Below are 18,199 nucleotides of genomic sequence, written 5' to 3' on the forward strand. Positions count from 1 at the left end.
TTATAGAGATTCTGTTTACTACACATCAAGAAACAATTTAGGATTGAGTTTAAAACAAAGTTTAGATTCTTGTTTAAAGGATTTTGGTACCTCAGGCAATACAATGCTGTGAAAATGATTAAAATATGCCCTGTTTCTGTGTAATCAATAAAACCGCTCTAAAACTAGTTAGGGTCCAAAGACTCCTCAGGCAGCTTGGCAGTGCTGTGTCTATAGAATTCCAAATAAACTCCCTATCATTATCCACACACAAGCTTCATTAGACGTCTCACCCTCGTCCTAGCATTGAAGTCAGATAAACAATCAAATTAAAAGGTCAGCTTTCACCAATATGTAGATAGAACAAAGAACGTATCAAAACCTTAACAGAAATACATCAAAATGCAGTGTTAGAAAAAGATTGGAAAACCTACATGTGTGTAAATTTAAGATGATAATCACAACATTCTACACTGAGAGATTTTACAGAGGGGGTTGAATCAATTACTAAAATTGGAAAAATACAAAAAAATAATAATCCCTATTAGCTGTATTTCTTAAAGGCATTAATTGTTTGTTTATTATGAAATCTAACATCTAGATTCTTTTGATGAAAGGACGGACAAAATTATGACTTCGAAATTAAATTTTAATTCCCACTAGGATTTCAGGAATCTGTCATATACATATTTACAAATAATATCATGAAAATGTCTGAATTCATTAAGCTTTTTAAAAATTTAATCTTTCACCAGTGTGAAAAAAAGTGTGGTACCACTATTTACATTGCAGTTTAAATATATGGATGTATATAGATTTTTGATTGCATGAAAGCTTTCTCACTGCATTCTTATTATTTTCTGATTTATATAGCAAAGGCCATGTGGAGTTCAACTTTTATACACATCAAGTTTTTATGAAATTACTACATTTTGGTGAATTTCCATTTTTAGTGAAGCTAAGGAAAATGACACACATCCTGTAGAAATATGGTTATTTTAACACTCATTGTGTCTCATGAAAAATTACCTAAATTAACTTATTAGCTTTGTAGACATTCATGACTCATTACTTCATCAACTATTTCTGTTGACCATAATTATAATGACCAAGATTAAGTCAGTATTTGCCTTAGTCATCTTGGGCTTCTATCACAAATTACCATAGACTGGATGGTTTGAACAGCAAAAATGCATTTCTCACAGTTCTGGAGCCTGGAAGTCCCAGATCAGGGTGCCAGCAGGGTCAGGTTCTGGTGAGAACCCACTTCCTGGTTATGTCCTCACTTAGCCGTTGAAACAGAGGGGGCGATCTCTTGTCTTTCCCCCTTTTTATAAGAGTGTTAATCCCATCATGGGGTTTCACCTTCCTGACCTAATCTAATACTAATTACCTCCCAAAGGGTCCACCTCCAAATACCATCACACTAGGGATTATAATTTCAACATATAAACTTGGGGGCGGGGGGGGGGGGCACGAAAATTCAGTCCAAATTAGCACTAAATGATTACTTCATTTATTTTACGGTGTGTATGTGCATGTATGGGTGTGGATGTGTGCTTATTGAAATCTGAGGTAATTTTTATTTTCCTGAATCTGATTGCATACTAAATGAATGAACATACGACCACATGTTTTCTATCTACTTGAGGTCTATCACAGAATTTTTTTAGAATCCTTAAACAGAAATGAAGACAAATACGTCTCATTGAATTACTATTACTGTACTGAATGCTTTAGCCTTGCCATGTCTATTATAAATTAATATGATTTATTGAATACTCACTATTCTAAGAACTTTATATAGATTAGAATATTTAACACTCATAACAGTCCTGTGTTAGGCTCTATTATTATCCTTATTTTACAGATGAAGAAATTAAGGTGCAGCAATTTGCCCAAGGAAGCACAGCCAGCAAGGAGTGAGACCCAAGATGCAAACCTGACCATCCGCCCACAGTGTTTAGGGTTTGTCTCATGAAATTCTGCCTTGTAATAGCCTAACCCGCCTCACTATATGCTGAAAACTACAAAAGGCATGGACCTACACGTTGAGAAGCCTTGGATTTTTTATTGCCAGCGAGATTAGTTGAGCAGAGTAAGGCGAAACCTCCTATTAGCTGACAGACCACTGTGGCCTGGGCCACTACAGGCTGAAAGTCATTTCCAGGACTATGCTCCTTCTTTCTGATTTTTTCCTCTGGAACTCCTTCCATTTTCTACTGTTTCCAAAACTCGATAGCTGCTGGAAAACCTCCCACTTTATATGTGATTATAGTTTAATAAAATCAAAGTGGAGAGTATGCAGCTCACATTTATGCTTTTTCAATTACTAGCTTAGGATAAAACCGACAATTTAAAGTAAGTGGAGGATAACGTATTAGAAGTTTCAGTCTCTCTAACGCTTTGCAAATGAAGTTTAGATGTGATTTTACAAGTATAAAACCAGCAATTGTATTTCAAGTTGAGTGAAATTATTTATCTGACTTCATGCATAAAATGCATAAGGAACTCCCTGTCACTCATTAGGATGCTAGCCTATTCTTATTTTCAATTTGTTCTTACATGTTTAAAAAGAGACCAAGAAAACCAGTAATGAATTTGAAATAACAAACTAATTTTAAATTATGGTAAATAGTGGGATTAGTGTTCTCATTTTCCATTATTTCTCCCAGTGTGCCTACTTGTCCTAGAGAGACTATAAAATTAAAATTTACATATCTCAAAGTTCTTATTGGCAAACTGCTTTCCATCTAATGAGATGCACTTCCATGAGATTTTGATGGTGGACCAGCCTTCGGCTTAGTTATTTTCTGCCAACAAACACAGTTGTGGAGACCTTGTGGAAACCTAGAATCTTACTGAGGAACATTCCAGAGGCTAGATCCTAGCAGGGAAAGAGGGGCAAGAGCAATCCCAATGCCGGCCCTGCAAGTCTCTTTAGTCTCCTCCCCTACAGCAGAGTCAGAAGCAGCAGCTTCACCAGCAGGTCACTGTCCTGGCATCTTGGAGTCATTCTTGGAGATCCACCTACAGCCACCTCCCTATTCAGCAATTAATTCCCAAGAGGAAATCATCCTCTGTTTAACACATCGAGACACTTTTTCTGCAACAAAGTCCTGAAGATATCAAATGATAAACAATGGCCCAATGTTTATGCTAGCACAGAAAAAACAACTTTTCATCATAGAAATATGTAAAATATATAAAATATGTTATACACTGTTCATTTTGTTTTCTACCTCATATCTCTAAGCCATGAAACATTATTTATAGATGAGTCTATTAATTGCATTAAATTTTAAAAATACTTTAGAAGCAATATTTTCAAAATAAAATTCTATTCAAAATTAATTACTGCAGCTACTTGAACAATCTAACTACATACTTACTTAAATGCTTGGCTTTATTAACTACTTCAATTTCTTCTAACAAATAGATGTATAATCTTCAACTTGAATTTCCTTTCAAGTCTCATTCAACCTCAATAGACAAATATTCACATTATATTGATATTTGTCAAATGATAGATGAATTTGAATCACAGCAAAAACATTTATGTGTCTTAGGAAAGCACCAAGAATAAACAAGACACTGTTAATATCTATGTTCAACAGAAAGTTGGCATACTAAGATAGTATAATATATTATTGTTAGCATTTAAAATTTATCCCTGCTATTGTGTAATTTACTCGTATCCTAAATGACTGGATATTGGAATACCATTAATAAACATAAATCAGTGTGTATAGAAGTCTATTCTTCTGGAACATACTTAGAATGTTTATTAAGAATCGTATGGTGTTTCCCTAAAATGTCCAGTCATGAATATCTCATGGGATTCGCCTTCTGAACTCTAAGAATATAGGTTCCTTGTCTGGCATTTTGTGGGCCTTTTATTTTAAAAAGTATGGTGGACATACGTATATACACAAATAAAAATATGAATATGGCCTAATCATGGTCAACATGAAATTCCTTTCAGTAATAAAGTAGATTCTTGTATTTCCCTTCCTCTCGTTCTTCCACCCCAACCTACTTGCTCCTCATCAGCCTATAATGGTATAAAATGAAGCATGTGGCCATGAGTTCCTCTAAATAGTTTGGTTTTCCACTTCACTGAAGGCAATAAAGCCACTGAAGGTTGCTCTGTCTTACCTGAGGATCAAGTAAGTCACTCTGATGCCATGTCCAGTTATAACACTGCATATCTTAACATTTTGACTCTTTAATTTCTGCTTTAATAGTACAACAAAATTTTAGTAACCTGAGCAAATACTGAATCGTCATTCTTTTCAGGCTTTGAAAATGCACCAATTGTAGGATTTACCCTTGTTCAAGAGATATATAAAAAATAACTATAAAGATGCCATTATCTCCAGGTGAATGCATGAGCTCCAAATATTACTGCCATTATGAATTTGTTGTGGGATATCTCCAATATTAATATTAATCCTATCCTATGAGGGCCCTACTTTATGACCTCATTTAACCTTAGTTACCTCCTTGTGGGCCCTGTCTCCAAATATAGTCACATTGGGGATTAGGGCTTCAAGTATGAATTTGGAGAGGACACAATTCAGTTCATAGCAGTAGGATTGCTTCTTACTCCATTATATAATTTTGAAATAGAAAGCCAAAAACCCATATTAGTCACAGACCAAATTCTGAAGAAACCAAAGATGAATCTTTAGTAATTTCACACCGTTATCCTCCAAACTCCCTCTCTGCTCTCGCTTCTTTTGATGCACTTTTTTTTTCTTTTGTACATTTGTGGCTCTGGGTACCTGTACCAGTTCCCAAAACATCTAAGACTATTTTCCCTGTCTCAGGACTGAGATTCTATCTTCTTAGTCAATTATCTGAGGCATGAGGATTGTAAATGTCTTCACTAGATCTAGCCTGCCTACCTGGCCACCAAAACCACTGCCTCCTTTGTTCTAGTCTTCATATAGTCGGAACCCAACTTGAAGCCAGAGGAAAAGTGACTTTATTAATTTAGTCCAAAACAACAGCTTGCAAAAGAAGGAGCCAGGTAAACCAGGATGTAGAATGACCCTGGAAAGAGAAACAGAGGTATCTGGCACAGATTATATACTCATGACAGTAAATATGTAGGGATCGTAAATAAGTTAGGATAGAATTCATGGGAGATAAATCATTTGAATAATCAATCTTAGTCATTTTAATTCCAATTTACTTCTACCATGGCTGTCACCACACAAAGCCAGTAAGAAAGATCTTGACATGAAATCTATTACTTAACCAATTGAAGGTTTTTCTTAAGTTGTACAAGATTAGTGTTCAACTCTAAAACAAATCATTTCAATCCAATTTACCATGATCAGCCATGAGGAAAAAGGTGAAAAAAAATCCTTCTGACAACAAAAACTTAAGAAAATAAAAGGTATGCAGGTTGGGAAGGAAGAAATAAAATTGTCTTTGTTTTTAGGTGGCGTGATTATCTATGTGTAAAATTCCAAAGAATCAACAATAGCAACCAAATATCTTCCCGGAACTATTAAGTGATTATAGAAAGTTCACAGGATACAAGGGTGTAATGCAATAGTCAATTGCTTTCCTAAATAGCAGCAGTGAACAATTGAAATTTAAAGTTAAAACACCATATCACTTACAATAGAACCAAAAAATAAACCAAATACAATATCTATAAGGCCTATATGCAGAAAACTATAAAATTAGAATGAAAAAAACCAAATAAGATTTAAATAAATAGAAAAATATACCATGTTCTTGAACCAGAAGAAATAATAAAGAGATCAATTATCCCCAAATTGAGGTGACACTAATAGAACTGGTTTAAAAAAACCTTGGCAATCATTTTTTTTATTGGACAGAATATTAACAGTCTTAGACATTCTCAATCATACAACCTCTCTTAGACACTTGTTTTGGTTGTATTTAGAAATCTGATCTATGTTTTCTCCGTATGACAGGAGTGGTTCTATGTGTGCATGTATGTTTGTATGTGTGTTTACATATAGCTCTCTAACACAAAATCTTAGCTAGAGAAAAATCTGTCTCTTTAATCTGTGATGGGACATTTCTTATTGTCTAAGAAAAGCTTTTTAACACTAGCATAATTTTCTTTTTCTTTGTTTTTAATACTGTCCATCAATCCTTATAGGCAATCTTACTTTCTGCAGGATTATTTATTGCTGCTCCAACTTTTCTCCTTTCTATGCAGATAAATGACATAACTTTCCCCGATTCTCTTGGGTCCGTGGGACCCTCATATGCAGTGTCTATGGCAGCTGTGACTCTTAGTTAATTGAAGAGCCCTAAGAAAGGAGGAGGATGCAGCAAGACCACGGTGGTCTTAAGGAATATGAAAGGGATACTTCAGAGAGCATATTTATTTTAAGTCGATCTCCTAGGTTCAATCTCAACAGTGTCAGACACTTTTGACAATAAAGTACTATCTTGACATTTCTTCTTGGTACATAAGTGTAGGCTGTCGTCACAGGAATCCAGTAATTTCAAAAGCAGAGGCTGCAAAGCAGAGGCTGAAGTGCTCTGTCTTCAGAACAAATCTCAGTGAAAAGAAGTACAATCAGGTAGTTTCAAACTAAAAGGGAATTCGCTTATAAATGTTTAAGAAGACAAATGGAGATATGTTGACTAGGAGTGGATGAAGATGAATTGTTTATTGAAATGAACAGCATTATAGTAAACTGTACACTTTGTAGCATCTCTTTCAATCTCAGATTATGGTCTGATTTATAATTCAATTAAAAGTGAATAGTTTTGAGATGGAGATTTTAAACCTAAAGATGGCATTCCTGCTTATTTCATTCACTTTTCAGAGAGACTATGCATAGCATCGTATCTGTGTTTCACTACTCATTAGTTGGGTGAATTCGGATAGATTACGTAACTGCTAGTGCTTCAGTTTCAATACCTGCAGATGGCGTATCACAGTGCTGGCCTCAAAGTGTCTGGACAAAATCCAATGAAATAATCCGATGTGAGAAATTTAGAAAGTACCTGCTATATACATACTCAATAAAGTTGAGTTACTTTTTAATAAATCAAAATATGTTATCCATAGTACCACAGTGTAATAGTTTATATAAATTAAAATTTTTCAAATTGGTGGCTACCAAAACCTCATGGGATGTGACTCTGTGTTGATTTTGAACAGGTATTGCATATTCAATTTTAGATCTAAGCTTCCAAAGTATATAAGTTTTATATGACTGAGATCTATATAAAGTAAATATATGAAATGTGATTTTTGAAGCATATATATACATGTCCCCCAGAGCTTTAGGAGATAGGAACAATAAAAAAAAACCAGGACTCAAGTATCCCTTTCTTCCAATATTTTTCTCCCTAACTGGTTCCTACAAAGAAGTCATATAAGGTTCTATGAGGAATAGAGGCTAAGATTTAACAGACTAAGAGATAGGGTTATAGGTTAAAATACCTTGAATAGGACATCCCTAATAAAGAAAGAAAAGAAGAAAAGAATTGCACGCTAACGGACAGCAAGCTGAACGAAATCGTCCCTCCAGCACAGATGCGGCCGTTGAGTCTGCGGAGGCTCAGCGGGGCCCTGTGAAAGAGCAGCTGGGCTCCATTCTGCTTCTCTCTGAAGTTTTGCTTCCAAGAAAGTGCCATATAGATTGCATTTTAGAGGTTTGGTCTGGAACATTTCCAGATATCATTGTGCAGAAAATTTATGAATCTTTATTGCAGCATTCTGTGGATAGAATTCTTTGTGGAACTGAGAATGATTTTTTTTGTTTGTTTTTTTACTATTTCTGAATAAACAAAAATGGAATTGGAGCCCATTTGTGCTGGCAGATGAGTTTTTCTTATTGTTTGGTTTGGTTCATTGTGTTCAATCATCCTATTTTGGGAGTTGTATAATAAGTATTCAATAGCATTGCATTCCATTTATAATTTAAAAACATTCTAGATTAGCAACATCAGTTGCAAAGGAAATATATATTTATCGCCTGGAAAGTGATAGAGCCAAATGGCATTGATTCCAGCATACTGTGCGCGAGCCCTCATCCATCTGTTTAGGCCCGGGTGCGGGGATCAATGTATTACTTGCCTGGGGAAGTCCAGTTAGACATAGACTCCAGATTGCTGATGTTATTAAAGAACAATCAAGGTCTTTTTAGAAGCTTTATTTTATAACACAGTGTGCAAAGAAAGTTTTTCCTTCAAAGAATTTTTGCTGATCCAACTCTGTTGTTGAGCTTGTTTTTGCTCTTGCAATTCTATTATAGACAGGTCCAGGGGTGTATCCTTTGAGACTCCCAGCTGAGCCCAATAACGAGCATGTGCTGACTGGTTCCAAATCCAGCACTAGTATAATGTGACCTTTCTTAAAATACCCATAAATATTTATGCCATATTACTTCAAAACAGTTACAAAAATATGCTGTGATCTTGCCTTTGAGAAGTAGTTTATTGGTTGGTTTAAACAACTTTTATAGATTTTGAGATAGTTTCAAACGTGTCTATATTTGTTGAGAGAAAATTTCCTTTCACTACTGAAAATAAAACTATTAATTCTCTATTTCGATTCCAAAATAAGTTTTCGACTATTAAAATATTGATCAGCTAGAATAATTCATGTTGACCGTTGTCACAAACTGAAACATAAATTGTTTATCAAGAAACTTCACATGAAACAGAAGATTTCTTTTTCCTTTTTTTTCAAGCTTCAGGGCATAGTTGTGTGTCTCAGCTGTTAGCGTGGTGCTGTATGTGAGCCACCACCACACACAGCTGATGCGGTTCCACAGCCGGAAAAGGAACCCAGGCTATGGAGATGAGAGCGCCAAAGTTTAACCACTAGACCACCAGGGCTGGCTCAGAAAACTGTTTGTTCTGAGTAAAATAAAATTTAAAAGCTTACTGTGAGTGGGCAAAAGCAGTGCTCACTTCATGATGTGATGTGAAAGCTTAATGGGTTTTATTTTCCTCTCTGCTCTAAGTGGAGGTTAGAATCTGAAGAATGCAGGAGACAATAACTTTTGATCTCCCTTCCCTAATTATCTGTTCTTCAAGACACTTTCTCTCCTGTTTCCTCTTTCAGTGTTTCAATAGTGAGATCTAGATGATGTCATCATGTAAAAATACATATTAGTGAGAAAAGATAGAGTTATGGTACTTAGGCAAAATAAGTTGGTAGAAGACATAGTGGTTAACTTAATATGTAATATAAAAGAGAGATTTGTAAGTTTGTGTGGTAAAAATGTTAATCTAAGGAAAAATGAAGAAACTGCCCACTATGTAGAAACTTATGCCCCAAGTAAATGACTTAAGCTATTATGCCTTCCATATCCATTAACAATGCTGTAACTGCTGGAATTAGGAAACTTATAACAAATACCCAGAAAACATGATTTCTTTTTGGTGGATGTCAGGCAGGGGTAATTAAATAGGTGGCTAGCCAAATTATCTTCTTTCCCTTCTTTCTTTCCTTCTTTCCTCCTGCCCTCCCTCCCTTCCCCGCTCCCCTCCTTCCTTCCCGCTCTCCTCTTCCTTCCTCCTTCCTTCCTATTTTCTCTCTTTCTTGTTCTTTCACTATACAGTAATGATCCTCATAAAGGACATTTTAAAATTTTATATCTAAAAAAAAAAATCCAATTTCAACCATTTGGAATGGCAATCAAAAGCAGAGATAACAAAAGCTCTCTCCCTTACCATTTTGTTTTTAATGATTCCCGGTGATTATATTTGAGGCAAGTTACCTATAAGGCAATATATTTTTCTTTCCCATGTTCCCTTCTGCTACATTTCTAGATCTTTCCTCACAGATTCTAGTTTATAGTATTGGGGACCCTACTGATCTCAGAAAAAAAGTTACATAGATCATGAGATCATTGCATGGGGTGATTTGTTCAAAACATCACAGACCGTCAAGGACAGATCATGAATGTGCTGATTTCCATGTTTAACTTGCTTCTCTAAATCTCGTCAGGTTGATAGTGAAGAAAATTTGTTATCTTGGTGGAGCCATTAGTAAGAAATTAGTTGGTGACATCCTCTCTGTTCCTAGTGACCGATGGAAGGAAGTTAAAGTTAAAGGTCATTTTGTGAAAACTCAAAACAATATGAAGATATAAGGCAATTCAAAAAAACGCATGCCTTGTACAAGCCGAAATTGAAATGGGAATGGGAAATGTTGACTTTATCAGAGAATGGCAAATTGACTTTTGGGCAGAATTTGAAAAACAATGCATATATATTGATATAGATTTGAAAAAATGTATATATGTATTTGAATATATAGAGTTTCAAATAGGCTAGTCACTGGAAAATAAAATGCTGTGAACATTGTAAAAGATATAAAACACTATCTGCTGTTTCTGGATTCAGGAACTGTATTTGTGATCTTAATATTATTGACTTTAATAAGTCTGGGATTGCTTATATGATAATCATTTATTATAGGATGTCAAAGCAAAATTGCCAGGGGCAAAGTTAAACAGGCACGAAAGACTATGCAAGGCTATTGCGCTAGGGGAGAGGCTTCAGAACCCTGTCTGAGCTCTATGACACTGAAACAAAAGAGAGTAGGTTTTTAAGACCTGGGGTGAGGGAAAGATCTTAGGCCATCTGTTTGCTAACTGGCTTTATCGAAAGAAAAGTAAACTTTCTAGTATCCTCCTGACAGGAGATAGTTTCACAATTAGAAGTGAGGTGCCCCCTGAAGTTAAGCTCCTACCTTCCCACAGAAACTGGGAGATGGGCACTGTCCTCATCGATGAATGCATTTTGAAGCAAAGCCTTCGGGGTCCTTGAAAAAGACTGTCCTGGGATATAAAACTCATAAGATTCTTTTCAAAATCCCTATATCTCAAGGGAGTGGGGAAGAATTTACAATGATAAGTTTTCTAAAGTAAATGCTCCAAGAAAAGGGAAGTCAGGGCCCTAGAATCTTAATGTGTTGTCAAACTGAGGGGAACACTAAGGTAGTCTTGGTCAGTGGTGTGGTTAGGGAATAGAATTTTCTGTTTAGGCAAATACAATAATTGATTTAGCATGTAGACTATGTATGGATGACCCAATTTCAAAAATTTCAATACAATTATTATAGAGTAAAATTTCCAATACATAATTTAATTTATGAGATAAAATATTATTCAGAAGATTCTTTGGAGTTTTTTATGGCCTTGGAATTATAAAGTAACTCAACAAAATGTTACTAAGTACTATGTGACATCTAATCTTGATAATACCAAATCAAGAATTGTCAACTTTCCAGTGGAAGGAATTATTCAAACCTAATTAGTACTCACATATAGTGTAAGTGAGGAGACCCATAAGTGAATTTTAGAGTGAATGAAAGCCCATTCTTCTCAGCTATAATTTTGAAAAGAGATAATCCAATTTTTAAAATACTATAAAAAAAGGATGTCATATATTATGCTACAATGAAATAAATATATATTAAATCTGTGGATATAATCTTTGGAAGCAGAAAAAGGAGGAAAAATATCAAAGAAGATATTCCTTTAATTTTAATATGATGAGACTGGCAACAGTAATCAGTTTTTCTGAGCTAAAGTCCTATTCTTTCCCTAAATTATTGAGCTTAACAGTTATTAGAAATAACTTTTCTTAGATTATCATCTCTGTTACCTAGTTTGGTGGGACAGTTCTGTTTAGGGAACTTCAAATTCAGGACACAATAACTACCTTCAAGCTCCTTATGATGTTAGGGGCTTGTGTAACGGAAATATTGGCAATTCAAATTTAGGATTATCTCACTAGGATCCTATGCTGTCCTCTCTTTGATTGCTGAAAATACAGGATTTAGTGAATGAGATAATTTTATAAAAGGCATTTCTAAACTAATTGGAGGAGTTGAAGATAAAGTTTTCCAAAACGTGCCCACCCAAGTCCACAATTTGATCAAATTGAAAAGTACAAAAAAATTCTTAAGCAAAAGACTTCTGGTTTCTCCTTGGAATGTAAAATTTGAAAAGGACGTTGCTCCCACTGTTATAACAATAAAAATAAAAACTTCAGACCATCTTCAAATTCATAAACTTTAAATTCATCACAGAGCTGATGTCACAAAGTAACCAACTAAACCAAAATTTAAGGAAAAATGGGTGCCTACAGGGCAAGACAGAGTATGAATACTTGCTTATCTGGAGCAGATGTCTCTCAAGACCAGTAAGAACTGAGCAGAAATTGTTATTGAACTGGTACAGGTCAAGTATGGACTAGCAAAAAAATACAGAACCTCTGGGGGCTGTAGATGCAAGGGGGATTTTCACATAGCTTGCAGGCATCTCTCCACAGATCATGCAAGGCCCTTAATAAAAAATCACTGTGAAATCTGAGAAAGATCCCTGGTGGTGAAGGCTTGGGATGGGAATCTCAGCGGCTACAGTAAAGGCACAGAGTCTGCCCAGATCCATTTCCCAATCTGTCTTACTGAACAAAGACCTTAACCTTCTGGGAGAGGGGCAGTAAACATTGCTGCTTTGGGGCACTGATGAAAACCCATTGCTTGCAAACCCGTTGAGGGAAGGAAAAGAATAAAACTCTTTACCACAAGAGCAGGGCAGGAATATGTGCTTGGCCTGTGACTAGTGCTGGGGAAGAGCATGACTGTTCTACAAGAACACAGTAACTCGGCCAGCCCTGGTGGCCAAGTGGTTAAGTTTGTCGCACTCCACTTTGGTGGCCTGGGTTCAGTTCCTGGGTGCAGACCTACACCACTTGTCTGTCAGTGGCCATGCACATACAAAAAGAGGAAGATTGGCAGCATACAAATTTTGGTTATTTCACTTTCTTCATTGCTAAGACATCCACATGATATTAAAATCTTCCTCTGCTGAGGTGAACCTTAGGTGAACATTCATATAGGACACAAATACGTTCATGCTTATGTTCTTTGCCCATTTAGAGAGGTCTATACACATACCTTTTCTCCATATTCCCTGTCACTAATTGTCCAGTCATGTACCTTTCAAGTCCCTGACCATCTAGCCAAACCATGAACCACAGTCCATGAATCAAGCACTGAGTTAGGTTGACCTGGTATTCACAAGTTTTAGTTATCTTTATAATTTGTCTTGCTTTCATCACCTATAAGTAATGTTTCTTCAAATAGTTTTTCTTCCTTTCTAAATTTTTGTCTCTTACTTTCTAAATATAGTTTCAATTTATCCATTTTAGTAACTTTTAGGTTACCACTCAATGATGATACTTATTACAGTCTTCATCCCCAAAGGACATTAGCAGAATGATAATAAAGGACACTCCTTTGAAGTTGATACTGTTTGAGCAATGGAAGTGCAATGTAAGCTCTTAGAAGTTAAAACAGTTCATGCTAAGATTTTGCTTTGTTATGCAGGTGTGTTTTTAGGGCATATAGCATTTCCAAATGCATTTTTATTATTCAAGTACTACAACTCACATTATGAAGGAGAAGGAGGAAAAGAAGAATGAAGAGGAAGAGGAGAAGCTGCAGGAAGAGGGAGGGAAAGGGGTAGAGGGACGAGGAAGGAAGAGAAGAAAGGAGAGATGGCAGTAGACAGGAGAAATGTTGGTCTTTATTCAGTATTACGTAATTGCAAAACCCCTTAACTTGAAGCTCTGTATGTCAAAATGAGGTAAGTTAGCAAGAAAATTTAGTAGATTGTTCTATTGGGAATATTATCCTGTTAAATTTACCATCTGATGTATTCTTGTACAAATGTCACAATAAATTATGCTCTATATGATGAGGTGAACAATGACGAGAAAGTTAATTGATATTTGGGGGTATTTTTAAAAGTTCGATATTAAAAAAGAAAGGAAAAGATGTTTAAAGATAAAGAAACATTTCAGTAAACATGGATTTAATTGTTTCTTGTGTTAATATAGGGAAATGAATATTAGTTTCTTTCTACCTTTCCTATTCACAGGAAATTAAACCTTTGAAAATGATAAAAGTGTATATTGTATAAATTATATATATATATATATGTTCTGAGGTACTGCTGTGCTACATACTTAATGGATAAAAAAGAAAAAGTAATTTTATGAGTAGTCACCTCGAACAGTAATTTATTTCCCAGTGTCTTTGCAATTGAGGGCTGACAGTAGCAAATGCAGAACTATTTTATTTAAACATAGATGAAATAATTGTAAAAGACCTAGCTGGTTTGATAAATTGAGCATAATGACAAATTGCTCAAAATGACAATTTGATCAAAAGCAAATACTTCTAAGCACAGGTTTCCAATTATTTATAATTTTTGCACTACAGGGTGATTTTGCAAATTTCATGAAACTTTTAGATTTGTTCATCCTTTTATCTGAATTTTGGTGTTTTATTCCTTTTTTTGTAAACTCTGTGCGGGTACTTTCAGGCTTTGTATGTGCTCTTAGCATTTGGTTTCATTTTCTACATCTACACAAGTCACTGAGATTGCACATGCTTCTTTCTACAGCTTTAACCTCAAAAGCAAAAATTGTTTAAAATTGTAGCAATATAATGAAATAGATTGTTAGAAATTATACTTAAAATGGTACTCAAGAAAGCTCCTTAATTGTAGGGCAAAAATTCATAGAAAATGCTGAAAACACATTTAAATAGGTAATGTAAGCATCATTAATGGAATACGAATTTTATCTTAAAAATAAAAATACTTAAGAAAATGTAAATTATTCCTTAAATGGTTTTTAAAGTATCGTGAATGACCCTGTTAACTAATGCATATAAACTAACATTTGAAGAGCAATTTCTAAACAATATTTGTTAATTAATTTGCTTCCAGACAATTATCTAAGAGATAGAAACAAAATATGAAAATCCACATAAAAACACTAGAGGAGATGTAACTCAGTGAAAATTACATGAAATAGTCAGGAAAGGAGACAAAATGCTTAACCATTGCAAAACCACCTCAACATGGATAAAAAAGATTATATGAAAAAAAATCAATGACTGGAAATATATTTATAATTTCAACTAATTTATTTTTGGCCTTGTATTGACTAGACTCAAACGAACATAACTACCTTTATTACTTCTCTGGAAATATCAGAATCTTATTAATATCCATCAAAAGAAAGGGGAGACATTTAAAGGTCCATAAGATAACTTATCAACTTTTGATCTATGAACATAAAGCAAAAAAAATCCTTTATTTATGACTTATGAGTTATATCGTACCTTTAAAGATATGTTGATCTCATAGAATTAATTAATTAAAATTAATTCCTTGAAAATTCATCATATCTTCTGATCCCAAGGTTTAGGCTCATCTCACATTGATTCTCTAATTATTTAGTCTGATAGCTGGGGCAACATCAGAAGCTCTCATAATTTATCTTTCTGTATTTTATTCTTTACAGTTTTGTTTGCTGAGAGCACATGATAGAGCATGCTCAAAATAAACAAAAGACACATTAACATTTTCAAAGAATACTTTTATAAAAAGTTACAAATTATTCTATTTTATAGAAACTGAACTGATTTGTTCATTTTAGAAGGCTTTAGGAAAAAGATTCTAATATTCCTTTAACTATTAGAATCATCAGAAATATCTCTGTTTAAATGAGGTTCAAACAATAACAGTTGATCAATGTGACTTATGTCTTCAGAAAAAAATCTATTTCTTGGAATACAGATACAAACTTTCCAGATTCTTGTAACAATGATCTGCTTTTGTATGACTCATCCAACTTATTCCAATTCATCCACTCAGCATATGTGACATACAGAAGGGCAGAGATCTTGTGTGTGTGTGTGTGTGTCTCTCTCTTTTGACTTACGCTAGTAAGTCAAAACAACAATAATCTATAACTAGTCTAAGAAACATTAAGGAAAACGGGAATGTACTTTGTGGGTGAGTCTTGGCATAATGTTCCCATATTGTAGAAAACATTTTAACCTCTTAGGAGTCCAGCTGGCTCCCCCTTTTCCTTCCAATTTTGCTCATGGTAATTACATGTAACCTTCTGGACATCAGAAAACTATTTTCTTTCTCAAGTGTATCTCTCTTGCCATCAATTTGTGACTGTTGTCTTTGGGAGTTCTGTAAGAGTCTGCTTTGAAAAATTCTATCTTGAAAGACAAAGTGCAATGCTTTCTCCTTTTTCTTTGTTGACTCCTACCTTCACTGAGCCTCAGGTGAAGGAATCTAAAGCAGAAATTACCCAAAAAAAAAAAAAAATTACGTAAGTTAATATTTTAAAATGTAAACTGCTTTAGTCTGTTTGGGCTGGTATAACAAAAATACCATAGACTGGGTGGCTTACAAAGAACTGTAATTTATTTATCATGGTTCTGGAGGCTGTGAAGTCCAAGATGGAGGTGCCAGGCCATTCAGACATTCAGTGTCTGGTGAGAGCCCACTTTCTGCTTCATAGATGGTGTCTTCTCGCTGTGTCTGATCCTGGAGGAAGGAATGAGCTAGCTCTCTGAGATCTCATTAGTAAGGGCACTAATCCCAATCATAAGGGTTCTGCCCTCATGACCTAATTACCTATCAAATGCTCCACCTCCTAATACAGTCACCTTTAGGGTTAGTATTTTAACATATGAAATTAATTTGAGGGGGCACAAACATTCAGATCATAGCATAACCTATTTCATTTATTTCACAAAGAAACCTACCAATTATATCCAATAAGTGGCTGTCATCTTGGGAATAATGGAGTCACCCCTTAAAGGAAGGATGTGAGTACTTAATTCTCTTCTTTATTAAAAACACGAACTTCGACTGTACTTTAAAGATGAGGCTATAAGAGTCCTTTGAGGACTGAAAAATTTCCACTTTCACCAGCTTCCTCAACCTTCCTTGAACTGCACCCCAGACCCAGCTTTTCTTTCCTCTTGTATTGATAAAATCAAATTGCCCAAGGGCTATGAACTGAAGGAATAATTGCTCCCACTTCTAAGACCACTTCTGACCAAGTATTCCTGAAACTACTAGTTAGGGTTCTTGTTAATGCCTCCTTTCTTCTACAAGGCTTATTATACTAGAGTTCACTCATTCAGACTCTTCCAACACAGTGTTATTAAGAGACAAGGCTCAACTGGTTGAGTTTGTCCCAGAATGACTTGTGTCCACATGAAAATGCCTCTTGCAAGCTAATTTGTTGACATTCTCACCAATGAAAGAGTTTGTTACAGCTACCACTATGATTACATATTTCTTGAAGAAAATGAGAATACACATTGCAACTTAAAAGTAATATTGTATAAGCATGAGTTTAGAGGACTTACGCTTTTGGATCATTTTAAAATATCAATTCACCTTCAATAATGATTCTTCTGATATTGTATGGCAGGTTTGGATGTTCTGAAAGAGAATACACATATACGTACACCTATACAGTGATTACAACCTTGATCCTTGATAACTGGTATAATCTTGTTTATTTCAAAGTCAACATAGGGTGACTATATGGCCATGCAAATTATGTTATAATTATGATATGAAAGCAGGAGCACTGATTGGGAAAGAGAGGAATTCCACCAGTCAGAATGGTAACACTTGGAATGATTCCGATAGTGCTAAATTAAGGTAAGGAATAAGAAAAATATTTTAGGTTTTGCTACAGCCCTGTACTTACCCACAGAGGCCCAGAGAAAGAAAACTGGTTTCCAGAATATCTAAGCTGGATGGGAGCTGGTATGCTACTTGGTACTTAAAACTGAGCATATGGTGCTCAAGAGTATGTGTGGCAAGCATACTGCATGGAGCCTGAGGCAATCCTGAATTAGGGAATTATGCATTGCTTAGAGCAAAGACATGTTATACTCCCTTGGCATGAGACTAAAAAGATGAGTTTGACACTTCAAGTGACTCTGCAACCTGAGAAGTCTATAATAAGCGATAATAAGCTGATTTCTAAGCCAAGAAAAAAAAGGATTAAAAATACTCAATTACTAAGGGAAATGTACATATAATTTTGAACTCAAGCAGATGCTAGAAGCACAAACAAACAAGTTGCATGACATGTTTCATGTCCCAGGACATTCCTGCTACAGAGTCAACAATTCCTTCACCCACCCCTATAGTCTCAGAGGCACTTCACTATGAGACACTCATTGAAAACGTGCAAATGAAGCTCAGGACCTAGAACGTTTAAATTCCAAGCATTTTCTTTGTTGGTAAAAATAGCCCCTCCTCCTTGGTCCCAGTTGGCTAGCTTCCTCTTGCCTGAATTTCCTCCTCTGAAGTAGACTTCACACACAGGACTGCTCTTCAGAACCCAC

The sequence above is a fragment of the Equus caballus genome, chromosome 2 (assembly GCF_041296265.1).
Source record: "Equus caballus isolate H_3958 breed thoroughbred chromosome 2, TB-T2T, whole genome shotgun sequence".
NCBI lineage: Eukaryota > Metazoa > Chordata > Mammalia > Perissodactyla > Equidae > Equus > Equus caballus.